At 43.2% G+C, this 20,483-nt stretch overlaps 1 protein-coding gene across 1 annotated transcript in view; it reads right to left on the bottom strand.

The window, feature by feature from the left end:
- The window catches only part of PRELP (proline and arginine rich end leucine rich repeat protein), a 312,079-nt gene extending 296,329 nt beyond the window's left edge, over positions 1–15,750 (bottom strand). Inside the window, exon 1 of the mRNA XM_073560755.1 lies at positions 15,480–15,750. The gene's annotated coding sequence lies outside the window, so the exon portion shown is untranslated. The remainder of the gene's footprint in view (positions 1–15,479) is intronic.
- Between the last annotated feature and the right edge of the window lie 4,733 nt (positions 15,751–20,483).

The raw sequence follows: 20,483 nt of genomic DNA, 5'->3' as shown, positions 1-20,483 counted from the left end.
TACCGGGATGTCTATTTTGGGGATTTCCTCGCAGACTTTGACCTCCTCTGGGTCAAACGGAAAGCGAAGTCTAAAGTCTCTGGGAATAGTCAGTCTTTTCTCCACTTCTTCCCATTCCTCTAATATTATCGCCCGTATATGGGTGTTTACTGGGAAGACCATTGAGGTCTGCGAGCGCAGCCCCCCAAACATCTCGTCCTGTACTGAGAAAGTTGCCGGGGGCTCCTCGATCTGCATAGTCTGCTGTACTGCTCCCAACAGCTCGTACGTATCCCCGGACGAAAAGAGATATCTCTTTCCCTTCTCTGGGGGCTCTCTGATCTCTTCCTCTTCCACCTCTGATTCGGACAGGATCTCCTCAGCTGAGGTGTCCGATTCCCTCCGCCTTTTCCTGGATACCTGGGGGTTCGTCTGTGGGGTCTGGGGGATGACAAGGCCTGACACCGAAGCCTGCACCTCTTCCCTTATAATCGATCTCATGTTAGACATGAGTGTAGCTTGCTCCTCCCCCACTATGCGTCTTGTAGATGCACCACAGAGGGCTTTTTGCCACGTGTCTTTTAGCTTCTTAGAGCAAATCAGGCACTTCCTCCTGGGCTCCTTTTTCTCTGCTGAGGTGGAGATTCCCCCCTGGAACATATAAAATATGCATCCTGTGGGGATCTGCCTTTCTGGGGACCTGCAGTGACCTTATTTGAGGTTACTCACGTGACCCTGGCTCTCTGGCCCCGTCTCAGTCTTCGCCTGATCCTCCATACTCAGATAGGGAGGACTGCTTTGGGCTGTTGCACCACCTGCTGACCACATCCTGCCTTCCTGTGGCACGCTGTGTTGTCCGATCCGCTCCGGAAGTCCTGGAGAAGACGCCGCTCTCCTTCGTGATCCGGTCCTATGCAGGCCGCTGCCCAGAAATGATGCCTGTCCTGCATCAGCTGCAAAGAGACGTGGCCTAATGTGGCGACCGGACTGTGATACCGCGACCGGAAGTGATGCGGCCACCTGTGACGCCGTGCAGGCTTCGAGCTGCCCGCTTCCCTCCTTCTGTGCCAGGAGCGTTGTGCCGCGTCCGGACTGTGGGGATGCCCTACTGCGGTGATCTATTCCTGGGACCCGCTTATGGAGCCAGTGGAGTCCATAGAGGCGGCCCGGGCTCAGGGACTTCAGCGGCGGCGTCCGGAGTCGAGAGCCCCCCTCAGGAGGAAGCGACCCCATCTCCCATGAGCAGCGCTGCACTGGGTGTGCTGAGGGACCCTCTAGCGGGTGTCAGCTGCAGAAGTCTTGAGGTAGAAAGGGAAAGGTTGGGCCCCCCGATCCTCACCATCTGCCCAGAACGGTCGGATCTTCTCTCGCCGTTCCTATCCGCAGTGGGACAGGAAAAACACTGAAGGGTGGCAGGGGGAGGGTTCTTTTAAGCTCTCGTGGTTTCCTGTCCCACTGTGGATAAGAAGGACATCCTCCAGCCTGCTGTCAGGTGGTGACCTGGAAATAATTATTAAATAAAAATCAATACTTTTTAGACACTTTTGTATTTGGAGGATCCTTTTTTCCTTATTGGTTCTTAGTCTGTACGGTCCTGTGTGTTACTATTTAGGGCACAATAGGCTCATATTTTAAGTAGGTCTGTTTGGTCTCCTATTGTTCCCTACCCTAGGGCAGCATCGAGCATTTCTATGATTCGATTTAGTTCATGGAGAATGTCTGTGAGTCCTGCTGGTTTCCCGCTGGATTCACACAGTAATTGCCGGCTTCTCCAACATATAAGCTCATACAGGAAAAATCACAACATATGGGTGGTGGAAGTAAAGACATAGATACTTTAGATGTTAATATTATTTTAATTTACACAACAGCACTATGATCATAAGTGACAGAAAACTTTGTATCGGAGCAAAAAATTCCCAGCATAACCTTGGATCCTGGAAGCGTAGTGTGCTGGGTGTGCGTCATGAGACTGTCCTTTCATGTGAAACTTTCCTTGATGCAAACACTTCCTGAGAAGTTATTATACTGTCTTAAGTTTTAGGAGGAATTGCAGTTTTACTTTTATGATGCCAATGTAACCATGAAAAGACGATCTTAAAGAAGCACTTATACTCAACTTTGCCTAATCCCGTATAAATGTATATGTTGTGTAGTGTAAGTGTAGTAATATATTTACGGATCACCGGTTCACACGGGGGTCCATGTGCGAGCTGGGAAACTCTTATATACACTGTGTTCTAAATTATTATACAAACAATATTTCCTCATATTTTCTCTAAATTACCTATATGAATTGCAGTCATTGTTATTTTCCAATCATCTAATATTCTAGTATAATTGCAATGTTTTTGAACAAACTGCCTATGAAAACAGTATATTTTTTAAAATAAGAAACACTGAAAATGCATGCTCCAAATTATTATGCACAGCAGAGTTTTCAACTTTTTTATTTTTATTTTGAACAAAAAAATGGTCAATTGTGAAATTATAAGCATTATCAGCTTATTACAAAATGAAATCAAACAGTTTTCAAGTCAAAACTTTATTCTAGGTGATGTTACATTTGCACATAGGACCCCTTGTTCGAAAGAAGCTTCTGAACTCTCTCGTCCATTGAATTTGTCAGTTTTTGGATGGTTTGTGCTTCAATTGTTTTGCATGTGGACAGAATACCCTCCCAGAGCTGTTGCTTAGATGTGAACTGCCTCCCGCCATCATAGACACTCCTTTTGATGATGCTCCAGAGGTTTTCAATGGGGTTGAGGTCAGGGGAAGATGGTGGCCACACCATAAGCTTGTCCTCTTTTATGCCCATAGCAGCCAGAGATGCAGATGTGCTATTTTCAGCATGAGACGGTGCATTATCATGCATGAAAATGATCTTGCTGTGCAAAGCACGGTTCTTCCTCTTGAACCATGGCAGGAAGTGCTGTTTTAGAAACTCCACATAGATTATGGAGTTCATCTTTACCCCTTCAGGGATCCTAAAGGGGCCGACAATCTCTCTCCCCATGATTCCAGCCCCAAATATTACTCCACCTCCTCCTTGTTGGCACCTTAGCCATGTTTTCATGGGGTGTCCATCAACCAGCCATCCTACACTCCATCCATCTGGACCATCGAGCGTTGCACGGCACTCATCGGTGAACAAAACAGTTTGGAAGTCACTCTTCATGTATCGTTTGGCCCACTGGAGCCGTTTCTGCTTGTGTGCAGTAGATAGAGGTGGTCGACAGGATGGCTTACGCACAGCTGCAAACCTCTGAAGGACCTGCATCTTGTTGTTCAGGGGACGTTGGAGACACCAGCAGCTTCAAAAACTTGTCTGCTGCTATGACAAGGCATTTTTGCAGCTGCTCTTTTAACCTGACGCAATTGCCTGTTGGAAAGAGTCCTCGATTTTTCCTTATCAGCACGTACACGTGTGTGCTGGGAATCAGCTACATACTTCTTGATTGTGCGATGATCACGATGAAGTGTCTTGGCAATGTTGATTGTAGTCATGCCTTGACCTAAATACTCCACAATTTGTTGCTTCTCAGCAGCCGACACATCCTTTTTCTTTCCCATTTTGGCAAAAAATGTAGGCTGCTTAATAATGTGTGACAGCCTTCTTAAGTAGTCTTGCCTTTATTTGGACACACCTGCCAAACTAATTTGCACAGGTATCTGCAATTGCTTTCAGTGATATAAAGAGCCCTGACACACATCACCATCAATGAGTTTAAATGACAAACAAAAAAATTCTAACCTTATCAACTCCTAAACTCTTTTTGCATAATAATTTGGAACACAGTTTATATGTAAGACTATGTATGGAGCATTGTTCTGACACTCTATAGGCTTGCATTGTAAAAGTGACTTCTGGTTCACACACCATCCCTGGTTTGATTCGGCAAGTCAAAACCAAAGTCATGTGACGCAGAAGAAGCCCAGAACGGCACAAGAAACCAGGGAGGAAGGTGATCAGTGAATATATTAATGCAACTTACACCACATTTACACAGGCTTAGGCAATAAAAAGGATTGAGGGAGTGCCTCTATAATTGCTTTCTCAAGGCTTTTAAGGGAACATGTACACAAGAAGCAGACACTGCATATTACAGTAGCAGTATTGTTAATGAGATTTTAAGAAATTATGAAAATTCTGAAATCCATAGGAAGTCAATTTATGCTGCAGATGTTACCATGGATTTGATCCTGTGCAACGCAAAAAGTATAATGTGCACCATTTTTGCAAAATTCACTGAGGCATTTACCACTTTTCGTTTACCAGCATTCTGCAGTGGGAAATGTGCAGCAGAAACATCCCATTTACATATACCCCAAAATGAGCTGTACATCACAAATAAAAATGATTTATCATGCTACATAGGATTTCCCCTCTGAGTTAGACTTGTGCGGGTGGTGTGGCAGTGCAACTTGGTCTAGGTTACATATATGGTGGGAATGCCCTTTGGTTTATGGGTTACTAAACACAATAGTCTCACTGGTAGGAGAGTCACACCTTCCTAGGCTTACTTTCCATTACTCCGCATACAATCCCAAAGGCAAAGAAAGATATCCTTAGGCACATTCTAACAGCTGATAAGTCAATTATTCCATGTCACTGGAAATCCACAAAAACTCTCACTTTGGGTGAATGGGTGGAAGAGGTTAACAATATTATGAAAATGGAAAGCATGATTGCACATGATATCAATCGACTCAAAGCTTTTCAGCCCAAAAGATATGTTGGGTAATTTCAGGTCATTCCAGGTCATTTCAGTGAGGGAAATGACCTGGCAATCTGGTTGTCAGAAAAAAATACTTAGAACGCTGTGGGACATGTGGTCTCCTATGATGTGTTGGTTTCAATAAGCTTTTATATTTTTTGTTTCTTTTTGTTCCTCCTCCCATTTCCTTTTCCTTCCCATTCTTTCTCTTTTCACCCTCGTTTCTTCTTTACAGCGCACATAGCCTGTAAGAATGTAAAACACAGCTCTAGTCTACATTTACTATTGTTATACACAGGCTTGGACTGGCCCACAGGAGAATAGGCAAATTCTCTGGTGGGCCTCTAATGCAAAACTGGGCCATCAACTTCTTATATGAGCAGTACTTGGCACAGTATACTTGAATCCCTATGTACAGGCAAAGGCATAATCTTATTCTTTACAGAATTCACCCAGTTCATTGTTATATGAATTTGTGAATGAGGATAATATCACATTTGCATGTAGCTGAAAAGTAGCTGAAAAGTGGAGCCCTGGAGTTGGTTACTGGTGGGCCCTTGGCACCCCAGTCCGACACTGAAACTTGTACCTTTTTGTGTTCCTCAACAGACAAATTTACAAGGAGGATTCTAGAAAAAAAAAGGAGTGAATTTAATGGTACTAAAATGGTGACAGTGGCCAAAATGTATGCAGTTGGTATAGAGCTTAATAGTCCTCTCTATTACTTTGCACTAGTGAAGATCACTTGTGTTTTTTGTAAGGGTATATTCACACAGTGCTCTATTGTAGCATTTTATTTTTCCTTATGAAAAATGTTGGCAGAGAAACTGCTGCATACAGTGTACACATTATTGATGCATTTTCATGCTTTTTTAAGCCTTCAATTGAATGGGTACAAAAACCATAGCAAAAATACTAAAAGAGTTTACATGCTACTGTAAAGAAAGTGCACAGCAGCTAAAAAATGCAAGAAAAAAACAACAAAACATATGAATGAGATTTAGAAATCTCATTTAGGCTGGTTACACACGTCAGTGTCTCCGGTACGTGTAGTGACAGTTTTCTCACGTACCGGAGACACTGACACATGTAGACTCATTCAAATGAATGGGTCTAGGTAGATGTCAGTGGGTTTTCACGAGCCGTGTGTCCATGTGCAAAACACGGAGACATGTCCGTTTTAACACAGACACACGGCCCGCAACACGAGCTACACACGTGCACACGGAGAATTGTTCACACAGTCCTCTGTGCTCATGGACGGCCGCCGGGAAGAAGCGGCTACTGTAAGCGCTGTTCCCGGTGGCTGGTGCTGACCGCGGCTGACATTCTGCTCTCCTGCTCTGCCGGCAGGAGAGCAGAATGAATGAAAACCTGACATGGGGTTCCCCTCATTTTCTCAACCAACCAGACGAAACGTACAGCTGGGGGCTGCATCCCTCAGCTGTCAGCTTCAGCCAGGTTGGTTGTGAAGAATAGAGAGGTCCCCATGCTGTTTTTTTAATTATTTAAATCATTTTAAAAAACGGCGTGGGGTCCCCCCTATTTTTGACAGCCAACCTGACTAAAGCCAACAGCTAAGGGCTGATATTCTCAGGCTGGTAATGGGCCATTGATCTTGGCCCCACCCAGTCTAAAAACAGCAGCCCCCAGCTGCCCAGAAAAGGTGCATCTATTAGATGTGCCTAAGCTGGAGCTTTGCCCGCTTCTTCCCACTGCCCTGTAGCAGTGGCAAGTGAGGTAATAAGGGGTTAATGGCACCTTTCGATTATAAGGTGACATTATGCCTGGATTAGTAATGGAGAGGTGTTAATAAGACATCAATCCATTACTAATCCTACAGTAAAGAAAGGGTTAATTAAACACTCTCACACAATAAGAATAAATTATTTTAATGAAAGAATACAACACATTTTTATAAGCTTTATTACACTAGTAATTCCTTAGCGAAGCCCTCATTCTTCTGAAAAAAAAGTTGAAAATAATAAAACAAAAATCTATACATTAGCTGTCCGGCGCTCAGTCATGTCCCACGGCGTAAATCCATCTCGGGGGTTAATATATTTACAGTTGGAGCGCTGCTAACACAGCTCCGGTACCGGTTTTTCCGATACCGGAATTATCTGGACGTGTGAAACCGCCCTTACTTTGCTGCTATTGAAAAATGCTACATTTTTTCCACACAAAAAACAAAACAGAAAAAAATGCAGAGAAAATGCTACATCTGAACAAGCCCTAATACAGTCTGTACCTTGTCAGTATTAAGGGTATGTGCACACATTGCAGATTCTGCTGTGGATCCGCAGCGGATTTGGCTCTGTGGATCCGCAGCAGATCTGAAGACATTGTACAGTACAATGCAAAGCAATGGGATTTCAAAACCCGGATTTTTCAGTGTGGATTTGCTGCGGTTTTAAATCTGCAGCATGTCAATTCTTTCTGCGGATTCCGCAGCGGTTTAACACTTGTTCCATTGTCCAGGTGTCAAACCGCAGGCAAATCCGCAGATAAACCACAGGTCACTTTACCTGCAGTTTACCTGCAAATCCCAGAGGAAAAATCCGCAGCTGATTCCGCACTGTGTGCACTCATCCTAAGGGTTTCGAAGTAGAATTACAAAGTAGCACCTGCTTTACTATTATGGTTCTGCAGCAAGCAACCTGTCATTATACAGCAGAGATTATTTTTAGAGTTTGGCAGATTGACCATTTATCGTCAATAAAGCTGGTTATCTGTATTGGTAGCCATATTGGATATCATCAGGTGTAAAGAGATGTACCATACTAAGCAGCTGGCAAGATATTCTAGGCAGGGGAGGATCTATAGTGTTATTTTATGTTTTATGAGGATCTGCTTTTCAACAACATTTAGGCTGTGTGCCTACGATGTGTTTTTGGTGCGTGTGCGTTTTAGACGCTATGTATTTTCTCAGCGTCTTACACTTCCAGCATAGCGGATGGGATTTCTATAAATCTCAGGCCCACTTAAATTCTTCTTTACTCAGCGTAAATTGACCTGCGTTGCGTGTTTCACATCCGCACCAAGTCAATTTCTCTTGTGGGCACTCTTCGTTTTCTGTACACATTTTTCCCATACACTTGCATCAGATGGGGAAAATCCGCTAGTAATAAACACACGTGTTTTAGGGCGTTTCTGTGGTGTACGTTCATCAAAAGCGCATGTAATACTCACAGGTCCGTATCAGTAAAATTCTGTCAGAGCCAAACATCAGCAAGTATCAAAAACAAAGCAGCTTTATTTAAAACACTAGCTGAAGAGCAGGGCGCTGCCCGGCACAGTAACTAAGACACCAGAAACGCATTGAGAATGCAAGCATCTATATCTTCTGAGCTGCCATTTTAACCTCTACCTGTATCGCTTGAAGTGAATAAAAGAAATTTGTTTTCACAACATCGTGGAGCTGGACAACCTTTTTCCATGTCAGAACCAGAGCGCTGAGTGGAACAGTCCTAACTTCCATACCAGGGATCCCTTTAACCCCTTAACCCCCAAGGGTGGTTTGCACGTTCATGGCCGGGCCAATTTTTACAATTCTGACCACTTTCACTTTATGAGGTAATAACTCTGGAACGCTTCCATGGATCCTGGTGATTCTGACATTGTTTTCTCGTGACATATTGTACTTCATGATAGTGGTAAAATTTCATTCATATAACTTGCGTTTATTTGTGAAAAAAATGGAAAAAAATGGAAATTTCGCAATTTTCCAACTTTGAATTTTTATGCCCTTAAATCACAGAGATACGGCACACAAAAAACTTAATAAGCAACATTTCCCACATGTTTACTTTACATCAGCACAATTTTGGAACCCAAATTTTTTTATTAGTAAGTTATAAGGGTTAAAAGTTGACCAGCGATTTCTCATCTGCACCCCTTAAGGTGCTCAAAACCACATTCAAGAAGTTTATTAACCCTTCAGGTGCTTCACAGAAATTTTTTGAATATTTAAAAAAAAAATGAACATTTAACTTTTTTTCCCAAAAAAATACTTCAGGTTCAATTTTTTTCATTTTACCAAGGGTAACAGGAGAAGTTGGACTGCAAAAGTTATTGTGCAGTTTGTCCTGAGTACGCTGATACCTGATATGTGGGGGGAACCACTGTTTCAGCGCATGGCAGAGCTCAGAATGGAAGGAGCGCCGTTTGACTTTTTCAATGCAAAATTGGCTAGAATTCAGATCGGACGCCATGTCACGTTTGGAGAGCCCCCCCGATGTACCTAAACAGTGGAAACCCCCCACAAGTGACCCCATTTTGGAAACTAGACCCCCCCAAGGAACTTATCTAGATATGTGGTGAGAACTTTGAACCAACAAGGGCTTCACAGAAGTTTATAACATACAGCGGTACAATTAAAAAATCATATTTTTATCACAAAAGTGATCTTTTCACCCCCAATTTTTATTTTCCCAAGGGTAACAGGACCCTAAAAGTTATTGTGCAATTTGTCCTGAGTACGCTGATACCCCATATGTGGGTGTAAACAACTATTTGGGCGCATGGCAGAGCTCAGAAGGGAAGCAGCGCCATTTGACTTTTTTGGCTGGAATTGAGATCGGACACCATGTCGAGATTGGAAAACCCCTGATGTACCAAAACAGTGGAAACCCCCACAAATGACACCATTTTGGAAACTAGACCCCCCAAGGAACTTATCTAGATGTGTGGTGAGAACTTTGAACCCCCAAGGGCTTCACAGAAGTTTATAACGTACAGCCATACAATTAAAAAATCATATTTTTTCTACAAAAATGATCTTTTCACCCTCAATTCTTACTTTCCAAGGGTAACAAGACCCTAAAAGTTATTGTGCAATTTGTCCTGAGTACGCTGATACCCCATATGTGGGAGTAAACCACTATTTCGGCGCATGGCAGAGCTCGGAAGGGAAGCACCGCTATTTGACGTTTTTGACTGGAATTGAGATCGGACACCATGTCGCGTTTGGAAAGCCCCTGATGTACCAAAACAGTGAAAACACCCCACACATTACACCATTTTGGAAACTAGACCCCGCAAGGAACTTATCTAGATGTGTGGTGAGCACTTTGAACCCCCCAGTGCTTCACAGAAGTTTATAACGCTCGTGTGTGAAAATAAAAAAATCTTATTTTTTCCACAAACATGATCTTTTAGTCACCAATTTTTTTATTTTCCCAAGGGTACCAGGAGAAATTGGACCCCAAAAGTTGTTGTCCAATTTGTACTGAGTACGCTGATACCCCATATGTGGGAGAAAACTACTGTATGGGCACACGTCAGGGCTCGGAAGGGAAGTAGTGACTTTTTGGAATGCAGACTTTGATGGAATGGTCTGTGGGTGTCATGTTGCTTTTGGAGAGCCCCTGATGTACCTAAACAGTGGAAACCCCCCACAAGTGGCCCCATTTTGGAAACTAGACCCCATAAGGAACTTATCTAGATGTGTGGTGAGCACTTTGAACCCCCAGTGCTTCACAGAAGTTTATAACGACCGGGCATGAAAATAAAAAAATTGTATTTTTTCAACAAACATGATCATTTAGTCCCCTTTTTTTTATTTTCCCAAGGGTACCAGGAGAAATTGGACCCCAAAAGTTGTTGATCAATTTGTCCTGAGTACGCTGATATGCCAAATGTGGGAGAAAACTACTGTATGGGCACACGTTGGGGCTCGGAAGGGAAGTAGTGACGTTTTGGAATGCAGACTTTGATGGAATGTTCTGCGGGTGTCATGTGCGTTTGGAGATCCCCTGATGTACCTAAACTATTGAAACTCCCCACAAGGGACCCCATTTTGGAAACTAGACCCCCCATGGAACTTATCTAGATGTGTGGTGAGCACTTTGAACCCCCAACTGTTTCACAGAAGTTTATAACGCCCGGGCGTGAAAATAAAAAAATCATTTTTTTCCACAAAAATGATATTTTTGCCCCCAATTTTTTATTTTCCTAAGGGTAACAGGAGAAATTGGACCCCAAAAGTTGTTTTGCAATTTGTCCTGAGTAGACTGATACCCCATATGTGGGGGTAAAACACTGTTTGGGCGCATGGCAGAGCTTGGAAGGGAAGGAGCGCCGTTTGACTTTTTCAACGCAGAATTGGCTGGAATTGAGATCAGATGCCATGTTGCGTTTGGAGAGCACCTGATGTGCCCAAACAGTGGAAACCCCCCAATTATAACTACAACCCTAACCCCAACACACCCCTAACCCTAATCTCATCCCTAACCCTAGCCCTAACCCTAGCCCTAGCCCTAGCCCTACTGGGAAAATGGAAATAAATACATTTTTTTTATTTTTTTATTTTTCCCTAATTAAGGGGGTGATAACAGGGGGTTTGATTTACTATTTATGGCGGTTTTTATATTTGGCAGCTGTCGCACGCTAAAAGACGCTTTTTATTGTAAAAATAGTTTTTGCATCACCACATATTGAGAGCTATCATTTTTCCATATTTTGACCCACTGAGTCATTTGAGGTCTTATTTTTTGTGGGACGAGTTGACGCTTTTATTGGTATCATGTTCGGGCATCTTTTGATCGCTTTTATTCCGATTTTTGTGACGCAGAATGAACAAAAACCAGCGTTTCATGAATTTCTTTTGGGGGGTGCGTTTACACCGTTCCGCCTGCTGTAAAATTGATAAAGCGGTTTTATTGTTCGGGTCAGTACAGTTACAGCGATACCTCATTTAGGTCTTTTTTATGTTTTGGCGCTTTTATGCAATGAAAACAATTTTATATAAAAAATAATTATTTTTGCATCTCTTTATTCTGCGAGCTATAACTTTTTTATTTTTTCTCTGATGCTGCGTGGTGGCTCGTTTTTTGTGGGACAAGATGACGTTTTCAGCGGTACCATGGATATTTATATGCATCTTTCTGATCGCGCGTTATTGCACTTTTTGTTCGGCGGTATGATAATAAATCATTATTTTTTGCTTCGTTTTTTATTTTTATTTTTTAAGGGGTTCGCTTTAGGGGGGTTAACTAATGGGACAGTTTTATAGGGCGGGTCCTTACGGACGCGGCGATACCACATTTGTGTACTTTTATTGTTTTGTTTTTTTTATTTCCAAAAAATGAATTTATTAGGGAATTTTTTTTTTTTTTAATTTATTTAGCGATTTTTTAAAAATTATTTTTACACTTTTTTTTTTAAACTTTATTACATTGTCTCAGGTGGGACATCACTGTCATGTGACAGATCACTGATCTGTCACATCACAGATCACTGTGACAGATCAGCAATCTGTCACAGGCAGTATGCAGGTTTCCGCCTTGCCTGCGCTTTGCAGGCACTGAGGAAGCAAGCTCCCTGCAGGCCCCCGAAGGTCACCGTCGCCATCCTGGATCCAGAGACCTGCAGGGAAAGAGCCCCTCGCAGCAGCGCTGCACATTGCGCTGCTGTGGGGGGCTCAGGGAAGCACGGAGGGAGCTCCCTCCCTGCCGATGCTTCCCTTTAACCTCCGGTATACCGCGATCGTGTTTGATCGCGGTGTGCAAGGGGTTAACGTGTCGGGGGCGGTCCGTGACCGCTCCTGACACATTGTGCCGGGTGTCAGCTGTGATAATCAGCTGACACCTGGCCGCGATCAGCGGCGCTCACCATGTGGGCGCCGCTGATCACTGTGACGTACTATCCCGACCCTGGGATTTACAGTCATGGCCAAAAGTATTGACACCCCTGCAATTCTGTCAGATAATATTCAGTTTCTTACTGAAAATGATTGCAAACACAAATTCTTTGGTATTATTATCTTCATTTAATTTGTCTTAAATGAAAAAACACAAAAGAGAATGAAGCAAAAAGCAAAACATTGATCATTTCACACAAAACTCCAAAAATGGGCCGGACAAAAGTATTGGCACCCTCAGCCTAATACTTGGTTGCACAACCTTTAGCCAAAATAACTGCGACCAACCGCTTCCGGTAACCATCAATGAGTTTCTTACAGTGCTCTGCTGGAATTTTAGACCATTCTTCTTTGGCAAACTACTCCAGGTCCCTGATATTTGAAGGGTGCCTTCTCCAAACTGCCATTTTTAGATCTCTCCACAGGTGTTCTATGGAATTCAGGTCTGGACTCATTGCTGGCCACCTTAGATGTCTCCAGTGCTTTCTCTCAAACCATTTTCTAGTGCTTTTTGAAGTGTGTTTTGGGTCATTGTTCTGCTGGAAGACCCATGACCTCTGAGGGAGACCCAGCTTTCTCACACTGGACCCTACATTATGCTGCAAAATTTGTTGGTAGTCTTCAGACTTCATAATGCCATGCACACGGTCAAGCAGTCCAGTGCCAGAGGCAGCAAAGCAACCCCAAAACATCAGGGAACCTCCGCCATGTTTGACTGTAGGGACCGTGTACTTTTCTTTGAATGCCTCTTTTTTCTCCTGTAAACTCTATGTTGATGCTTTTGCCCTAAAAGCTCTACTTTTGTCTCATCTGACCAGAGAACATTCTTCCAAAATGTTTTAGGCTTTTTCAGGTAAGTTTTGGCAAACTCCAGCCTGGCTTTTTTATGTCTCGGGGTAAGAAGTGGAGTCTTCCTGGGTCTCCAACCATACAGTCCCTTTTCATTCAGATGCCGACGGATTGTATGGGTTGACACCGTTGTACCCTCGGACTGCAGGGCAGCTTGAACTTGTTTGGATGTTAGTGGAGGTTCTTTATCCAACATCCGCACAATCTTGCGTTGAAATCTCTTGTCAATTTTTCTTTTCCGGCCACATCTAGGGAGGTTAGCCACAGTGCCATGGGCTTTAAACTTCTTGATGACACTGTGCACGGTAGACACAGGAACATTCAGGTCTTTGGAGATGGACTTGTAGCCTTGAGATTGCTCATGCTTCCTCACAATTTGGTTTCTCAAGTCCTCAGACAGTTCTTTGGTCTTCTTTCTTTTCTCCATGCTCAATGTGGTACACACAAGGACACAGGACAGAGGTTGAGTCAACTTTAATCCATGTTAACTGGCTGCAAGTGTGATTTAGTTATTGCCAACACCTGTTAGGTGCCACAGGTAAGTTACAGGTGCTGTTAATTACATAAATTAGAGAAGCATCACATGATTTTTCAAACAGTGCCAATACTTTTGTCCACCCTCTTTGTTATGTTTGGTGTGGAATTATATCCAATTTGGCTTTAGGACAATTCTTTTTGTGTTTTTTCATTTAAGACAAATTAAATGAAGATAATAATACCAAAGAATTTGTGTTTGCAATCATTTTCAGGAAGAAACTGAGTATTATCTGACAGAATTGCAGGGGTGTCAATACTTTTGGCCATGACTGTAAGTCCCAGGGCACATCGACGGGATAGTACGTCACATGACAGAAAGGGGTTAAGAGAGGCTTGGGGTGAGAATCAGAGTGCTGAGGGATTTACCCAAACTTCCATACCAGGGATCCCTTTAAGAGAGCCTGGGATCAGAGCCAGAGCGTGAGTGGATTTGCCCTGACTTGCATACGGGAGATCCCTTTAAGAGAGCCTGGGGTCAGTACCAGAGCATTTGAAGGCAATTGCTCTGACTTCCATACAGGAGATCCCTTTAAGAGAGGTCTGGGGTCAGAACCAAAGCGCTGGATGGATTTGCCCTGACTTCCATACTGGAGATCCCTTTAAGAAACCCTGGGGTCAGAACCACAGAGCTGAGTGGAACGGTTTTAACTTCCATACCGGGGATCCCTTTAAGAGAGGCCTGGGGTCAAAACCAAAGTGCTCTGTGCTCCTTTCTGTGGGGCAGACAACGGCTGGGAGCTTATGTTCCCAGGGATGCCATATTTTTCCCACCCAGTCAGTGTCTGCTGAGGTGTTGTCAAGTGGGAAAACTTGCTGATAGCAACCAATCACAGCTCAGCTTCTTTTAACCAGCTCTGGTGAAATGAGAAATGCTAAGTGATTGGTTGCAAGGAAAACTGTTGCTCATAGCAACCAATCACAGCTCAGCTTCTTTTGAACAGCTCTGGCGAAATGAAAGATGCTTCGTAATTGGTTGGTGATACACACATACATACATTAATTTTATATATTTATATAGATGACATATCAACAAGAGACAAAAAATCAGTAAAAAGGCATGTAAAAAAAGGACCCAAAAACGCAATGAAAATGACCTAATTTACATAATCTGTGCAGAAAATCCTGGCTCAATAAAAAACTCACCAAAAGCTCATGGTGGGAATGTAGCCCAAGCATAAATAGACTACTAAACATGCATCTAGTCTGCATATAGGTCCACTTCATCATTCCCATAATTTCCAGTTAATATTCTGCTGTATCAGGCTGGAGTTATTAGAGAGAATGTATACTGATTATTAGTGGCAGGGATGATGGCTGTACCTGGCATTTCAGTATGTAGAGCAGGCTGCACTAGATAAATGGGTATTATACAGCAGACCTCCACGGCTTTCCTATTAGTAAATGACCTAATAGAGCCAATAAGAATAGTGAGCATGCTGCATTCTCAAATACTACGTATACTATTAACTAGTAACAGATCTCCTTACTAACAGGTTTTATGCTTTTAGATTTTCTTTACGGCTGCAGTTTCCACAAGCCAAGGATGTCTGGAAGGATAGTCAGAAAACTGTCTTGGGGCAGCCTAGGTGTTATGTCCAGAAACACACATACACATAACAGCACTGCTTGGCTCCTCTCAGCACAAGGCAGCTTCTCTCTTAAAACATGCAGCAGTTTTATTGCACAGCTGATCATAAAATCTGATGTTCCACATTTTTCCTGATGTGAAATCTCAAAATACCCCATCCTCTTACCTGTGAGGGAGCCTGTCACAGCTGCTGCCGGCGTGATACAGGTGGGTTTTATTCCCAAAAACTATTTGAATCTCCTTTTCTCTCTTGTTCAGATGCTCTCTCTCTCTTACTTTCTTTACTTCTCTATCTCGGTTTTGATCCCAGATCCCAGTGAGCAGATGTTTGAGTTTTCTGGGATACAAGGAAGAAGGGTGGTGTAAAGCGATGTACAGGAGGGGAGAGAATTAGGGAGGAGGACAAGAGAGGGTGCAAAGGGGAAAAGGAGAGGAGGGTAAAGGAGGGATAATGATAGAATCAAGTACAGTGGGGAGGGGGTTAAGGGGAGTACAATGAAGTCTTTATTTGGCAGCTAAAGCTGGCTGGATTTATTCCTGCTCACTAACATCTGCTTCTATGCACACCTTCCATGTCGTAATGTTCTGTTCTCATTACAGACAGCAAGAGAAACAAATAAAAGAGATGAAACATTATCAAATATCGGGTTTAGCTCATAAACAATAGGAAATAGCTTATAATGATTCAGGAAATGTTTTCAGACAAGGAGAATTTAAAAAGCTAATGAAAAATCTGTAAAAAGGCCTTCACCTACCCTGTGCCATGTATAAAACCCCATGGTGTGTTGTTATGTGGCAGATGGTCCTTTGGGCCCACTCAGTCATCAAGGCACTGGTGCCACTGCTAATCTGCACCCCTATAGCTACTGTATATACATTGCTGCTAATGTTACGTCTCATAACATATGATTTCGATTATTTTCCACATGGTTTTGCAGACTTGATGTAAGTTTTGTTAAACCATAGCTAGTACTCTAACTCCATAGCTAGGTTGCAAGTGTATGGCACTTGAGATAACATACCTAGGCTCCATGAACCAGTACTCACACTTAGTGTACATATATCATCAGCTTGAATTCGACTGTAGAAGGCACCTATGAAGATTCCAGAAGAATGTTTATTTTTCAGCTGAATTCTTGTAGATATGCACACATACAGCAGGTAAAAAAGATTTTTCAGAAACAGGGCTGCAAACACATGAGCTTCTAAGATGGCTCATAGACACTGAATGATGAATAAGGGAGGGGTTATAACATCAGAGCTACATCAGAGAGAGACAGGGAGAGAGGAGGAACAAACTTCTAAAGAGGACAGACCTCATTATCTAGCAACAGAACAGCGCAATTTAACAACATAATTGATAATACAATACTGTCTGTAGGATTCCAAAATCATGGGACATGACACTCCCTGTCTGCAATCTTTAGATTTCATGATGATCCTATTTTGATGTGAAGTCCTTGTATGATGTCCACTGCCATTCTTGAAACCTGAAAACTAAAGAAGAAACACACAATCACACAATGATAAATTGCAAACAACTGTAAAGTCCAGTTTTACGATTGGTCGCCTGTAGACTACCACAGTAGGATAATCCAATTGCAATTGGAATTGGGGAAGTCGCAGCTTGCAAACACTTCCATCAACCCAACAATCCCTACAGTGAAACTTCTATGTCCTAACACAGCTCAGGTGTATGATGTATGCTTCCCACTGTAAGCTTCAAGTGATGTCCTCTTTTGACTGAAGCAGTGCAAGTTCAGTAACTGGAAGAAAGAAAACTGGAGTTGAATTACCTCTTGTCACCTTGGCTTCCAACTTTATAGTCTTTCCATCATTGCTAGGCATAACTTTGTTGATAAGACTGTCTCTCTTTAGTTTAAGGAGGACAAGGAGGACTTGGAGATTAGGTTTTGCGGTCAGCCATTTGTGACCGACTTGAAGCAAGTGCAGTATGCAGTCTTCCAACATTGCCAAAATAGATTAGAAATGTGTTGTACCTACTGTTGTACCTACTTCCATTGACATCTGTAAAGAAGTTTTGCCGAAGTAAGAATCGTTGGAGCGTTGGGGTCCAATGATACAGGTAACAATGGTTTTGCATTTATTACTGCAAACACTTCAGAAAGAAAGGTGACTATTCTGCCTTCAGGCACGCTGACACGATGTGCAATCCAGCATACAGTATAAACCACAGTTCTGTCTTGCAAAATAAGCAGACTGTTCTCTGTAGTCTAACTTGTTTATTTGTAAAGAGTATAGAACATGTGCGGTAAAACTACAAGGAATACAAATAACATGCATAAGTATTGGCCAGATTATCACAGCTAACACAATCACAGGAAGTGTACATTGTGATGCAAATATTACATAGCAATACATTAGTTTATGATTACATTTACTGAGAACTGGCATCTAAAGACATCTCTTGGCTGCTAGATAATAAATAACACCTCTCTGAATTGCAAGAAAACACTGAGTCTTACCAGATATGCTTTAGCCGGGTAGTGACTCAAGTAGAGAAGTTGCAGGAAAAACAAAGGTTACACAGGAGGACAAAACAACATGTGCATCCTATGAGATCCACAAAAGGAAAATAGAGTCCCCTCCTCCCAGAATACACTGCTTCATTCCCACAAAGAATTGCTTCAATCCTACATGCATTGCTTCTGTTAAAGTCACAGGCTTTAAATGCTACTTAGGGCGTAGCTACAAATTCAGCCACCACTAGATGGTGCTATAATCAACCCAGCAATAATATAAACATATTGCTTTATTCAGAGCACATAACACAAACAGACTGCCCTATATCAGAGGGCAGAACACTCCCCGCTTGGCATCAACTGATGCCACTTACAGGCTCTTTAGGCAAAAGCAATTGTTTAACTCCGCAACTGGTCTGAGGAATAGTTTACTCTCCCCAGCCTTCCACACTTTGACCTCAACCTTGTGCACCTTCTCATCTTTGCTTGGGAACACCTTGGTGATGAGGCCTAGTGGCCACTCATTTCGGTGTGACTGGCTGTCTTCATGAGCACAATATCACCGGGTTTGATGTTCGGCCTATCGATCTGCCACTTCTTTCTAGGCTGTAAGGTGGAGAGATATTGCTTTCTCCATCTGTCCCAGAAAGTATTGGAGAGGCTTTGAACTTGTCTCCATTTACATCTGTAGAGGTCCTTGTTGCTGAATTCTCCCAGTGGAGCACAATGAGTGTCAGTTTTCTGAGTGAGTAACTTGGCGGAAGTGAGAATGATTGGATCTTCAGCATCACTGGAGAGTGCAGACAATGGTCTGGCATTTATGATGGCCGAAACTTCTGCCAAGAATGTAGTCAAACCTTCGTGTGTGAGTCTTGTGCTACCTTCTTGTAAGAAGATAGAGTCTAAGATTCTGCGTGCTATTCCTATCATCCTCTCCCAAGCACCTCCCATGTGAGAAGAGTGTGATAAATTGAAGGTCCAGGTACATCCCTGTTCACTCAGGTATCTTTCCACACTGGTAATGTCTAGGTTAGAAGGAATTTGGAGTTCTCTCACTGCTCCTACGAAATTTGTGCCTCTGTCAGAGTGAATGTGTTTCACGGTGCCTCTGATGGCAATGAAACTTTGGAGCGCTTTTATGAAACTTGATGTGTCCATGGATTCAATCATTTCGATGTGGACTGCTCTGATGGACATGCAGGTAAACATAACTGCCCAGCATTTTGTGTTGGCTTGGACTCTTCTATGCTGTGCAACCACAGACCACGGCCCGAATACATCCAGTCCAACGTTGGTAAAGGGAGGATCAATACTAAGTCTGTCTGATGGGAGATTGGCCATCTTTGGGTTTTGAGTCGCGCCGCGGAGTTTGCGACAAGTCAAACAGTTGAAGATGAGTTTACTCACACATCTCTTTGCTCCGACTATCCATAGTCCAGCAGTTCGTAGTTTCCCTTCGGTAAACAAACGGCCCTGATGTTTCACCAAAACATGATGGTGCTGTACGAGCAGAGTAGTCACATAATGATGGCCAGGAATTATTATAGGGTGTTTTTCCACGAATTCCACCTTGGCTTCCTGAAGACGACCTACAATTCGTATCAGCTCGTTTTGGTCAATTATTGTATCAAGCTTTTTCAAGACGCTGTCTCTAGAAATGGGTTGACCTTTGTTGAGGTTGTCTATTTCTTTGGCGTAACACTCACGTTGTATGGTACGAATTATCGTGTTTTTCGCATTTTCCAGGTTCCGAGCAGTAAATGCATGTTTGCAATGGTGCCAACCTTTACAAGACTTCTGACTGGTGGGTAAGCAGTGCCTCGGGGGTTTAAATCGTAGAGGGGCCATCCAACTCTTTGACTCATCTCTTACCATCTCTCGATCCATGATGTCCGAAACAGTCTGTCTTCTATGGACATTGCTACCTTATTGTCTTTTGTTCTGTGGAAAACTGTGCACCCTATGTGAACTTGGTCGCCGTCACATGAGTGGTCTTCACAGGAAGGATCAGCTAATGGACAAGGTAGAGGAGCATTGTGTGGCAACTCTTTCACCAGGAAGCTACTCTTACATGGCTGGAAGAGAGACGGACGTCCATTTTCAAGAGTGTTGGTAAGCATGCTGTCGACTAAGGCCGGCTTGTGTGCTCCTCCTAGGCAGACGTCTCCCATAATGACCCATCCAAGGTCGTGCCTCTGTTTGTACGGAGCGTTCCCGGAGCCGTTTATACATTCTCTAGTCTTGTGGACTTGTAGTATATCTCTTCCCAGAAGTAGAGCTATTGGGGTTCCTGGATCTAGTTCAGGTATCAGGTGGGCTATACACTTTAGATGGGGGTGATATGTCGCCACCTCCCGTGAAGGTATTTCTGACCTGTTGTCAGGAATCTGGTTGCACTCCAGGATGGTCGGTAATGATAGGTAGGTCTGGCCATCTATGGACTCCACTTTGTATCCGGTTGCTTTTCTCCCTGCCATCTCAACGGTACCTGAACACGACCTCAGGGTGTAGGGAGAACCAGGGCCTATGATGCTGAAGTTGTCAAAGAAGATGGACCGGGCTAGAGACCTGTTACTTTGGTCATCCAGGAATGCATAAATCTTGAAGACTTTGTCCTTGCGGCCTGCAGGATAGACTCGGACAAGGCAGATTTTGAACAGTACCTTCCTCCTGTGAGTCCTCTACAG

The sequence above is a fragment of the Dendrobates tinctorius genome, unplaced genomic scaffold (genome assembly GCF_039654945.1).
Source record: "Dendrobates tinctorius isolate UK_male_01 unplaced genomic scaffold, ASM3965494v1 ptg000304l, whole genome shotgun sequence".
Taxonomy (NCBI): Eukaryota; Metazoa; Chordata; class Amphibia; order Anura; family Dendrobatidae; genus Dendrobates; species Dendrobates tinctorius.
The sequence above is the reverse complement of the archived record's forward strand: the minus strand, read 5'-3'. Positions and strand labels throughout refer to the sequence as shown.